Source organism: Otolemur garnettii, unplaced genomic scaffold (assembly GCF_000181295.1).
Source record: "Otolemur garnettii isolate 467f Iridium unplaced genomic scaffold, OtoGar3 scaffold00052, whole genome shotgun sequence".
Taxonomy (NCBI): domain Eukaryota; kingdom Metazoa; phylum Chordata; class Mammalia; order Primates; family Galagidae; genus Otolemur; species Otolemur garnettii.
Genome location: NW_003852447.1, coordinates 9,557,928 through 9,560,332, shown reverse-complemented (window position 1 = coordinate 9,560,332; position 2,405 = coordinate 9,557,928).

Here is a 2,405-nt window from a genome sequence, read left to right as displayed (position 1 = left end):
TGTTTATGTAGAATTCTTTTGCATTTAGTCTCACTATATCCAGTCAAAATATCGCTCTCCAAAGTTACTTAGGTCAGTTTTTTCCCTGCCTGCTTCAGTGAGGCCCCGTTATGAATCTGGAATGCTCACTGGCCATAGTCTGCACTCTACCTCTATATCTAAAATCCTGCTGTTATTTTTGTTATTTGTATTGCTGAGTTTTCCATTCAGTAAAAGTCATTTGGTGTAGTATACCACTGTATAAGTTTTAACAAATGAATGGAATCATCTATCTGTCATCTAGTGCCATCCTGAGGCTGTGTGACTGATCCCTGACCTGTCCTCCAACCCCTGCAGTAGCAGAGGAAGGTTAGGCTCTTGGGGACTAGGATGAAGAAGGAGATGGAAAAAATTAAATAGCACCTGTTACAGGCCTTTACCCAGTCCTTTAATTTTCATCCTAAATTCCTGCTTTCAAATGTGCACAGTACTCAGATTCCTCATTCCTGTTGGGTTTTGCCTCATAACATGAGCCTCCTTTAGAATTGCTCCTCTTTTACCACCCTGCTGACTTACATTTTAGTCTTCACCAGTTTGCTAAATTAGTGGCCACTTCCTTGTCTTCTTTAAACCGACAATATTTTATTAGCGCTCTCTCTTCTGTTATCAACATAAATCATATTCTCTTTGTCCTTTGGGCTTATTCCATTACTAAAATTTCCTGGAGTGTTGAGACAGGAACATAAATTAATAGGCATACTTAATCTTTCATATTTAAATAAATATATGACAAGAACAGAATTTGAAAGTGAAATTATTGTGCGAGAGAATCACATTCCAAAAAAATGCATATGGTACAATATCATTTATGTAAAAATATATATGTATTAATGAAATAGATAACTGTATATAAATCTTATAGTATTTTCTTCTGGACATCATATGGGATGTTTCTTTAAAGGGGAAGAATGAACATTTTAATATTCAATGTAATGTTCCATCTTGTTTAAAAAGTTCTAAATTAAAAGGTTAATTATTATAATAGTTTAAGTATAGAGGAGATATTGATATCTCTTTAAACATTTTATAACTGTTCATATGGATTAAGTAGGTCATAATTAAATTTTACCACTGTAAATTACTTTTTCTTTTTTTTTTATTAAATCATAGCTGTGTACACTAATGCAGTCATGGGGTACAATGTGCTGGTTTTATATACAATTTGAAATATTTTCATCAAACTGGTTAACATAGCCTGCATGACATTTTCTTATTGTGTTAAGACATTTATATTCTGCATTTAGTAAGTTTCACATGTACCCTTGTAAGATGCACCATAGGTGTGGTCCCACCAATTACCCTCCCTCCACCCATCCTCCCCCATCCTCTCCCCTCCCTTTCCCTTTCCCCATATTCTTTTTTTTTTTGAGACAGAGCCTCAAGCTGTCCCCCTGGGTAGAGTGCCATGGCATCACGCTCACAGCAACCTCCAACTCCTGGGCTCAAGCGAGTCTCCTGCCTCAGCCTCCCAAGCAGCTGGGACTACAGGCGCCCACCACAACGCCTGGCCATTTTTTGGTTGCAGCCATCATTGTTGTTTGGCGGGCCTGGGCTAGGGATTCGAACCCGCCATCTTAGGTGTATGTGGCTGGCGCCTTAGCCGCTTGAGCCACAGGCGCCGAGCCTCCCCATATTCTTGGGCTATAATTTTTTAATGATTGATAATATATTTGCTTCTTGATGATTATGTATTTATCATAAGACAAACTTCTGGGAATCCTTAGTATCAGGTAAGGTGTTATATTATATTTCTATCTTTTGTCCACTAGCTTTCTACCTATATCATGGAAAATGTCAACAATTTATACATATGGCTATTAAAATCAAAGATAACATTTTTGTGAACACTAATTTGGAACATCCTTTGTAGCAACATAGTAAATGACTGTAGTAGATCAAGTGTGCTGCTTAATAGCCAAAAAAATATATCCAAAAAAAAAAGAAAAACTTGCTTCCTAGATAGTCAATATAGATGAACTTTCAAATATACTTTCTTTTTTTTCACATATATTTTCTTAAAGATCTCATAACAATGTAGAATAATGTGGCTATTTCATCATATTACATAGAAAGAATGTTGCAAATTTATATCCACTTAATTTTCCCCATTTAGAATATCAAATTTTTCACAAGTTTCAACTTATCTTCTTATGAAGTTTGTCAGTAAAGAAAGGAATGAGAAAATCACACAGAGGCATAACATACTCGTTTTAATTATATAGCATAGATATAAAAACATAAGCTGACCATTTTTATCACTGTAAGAGTTCATTGTTATTGGCCAGGTGGCAGATCTGTTCACATTCCAAAAATTTACTTTTAAAGAGACCTATAAAGGACTCCACTTGGCATCAGTCAGTACGGGA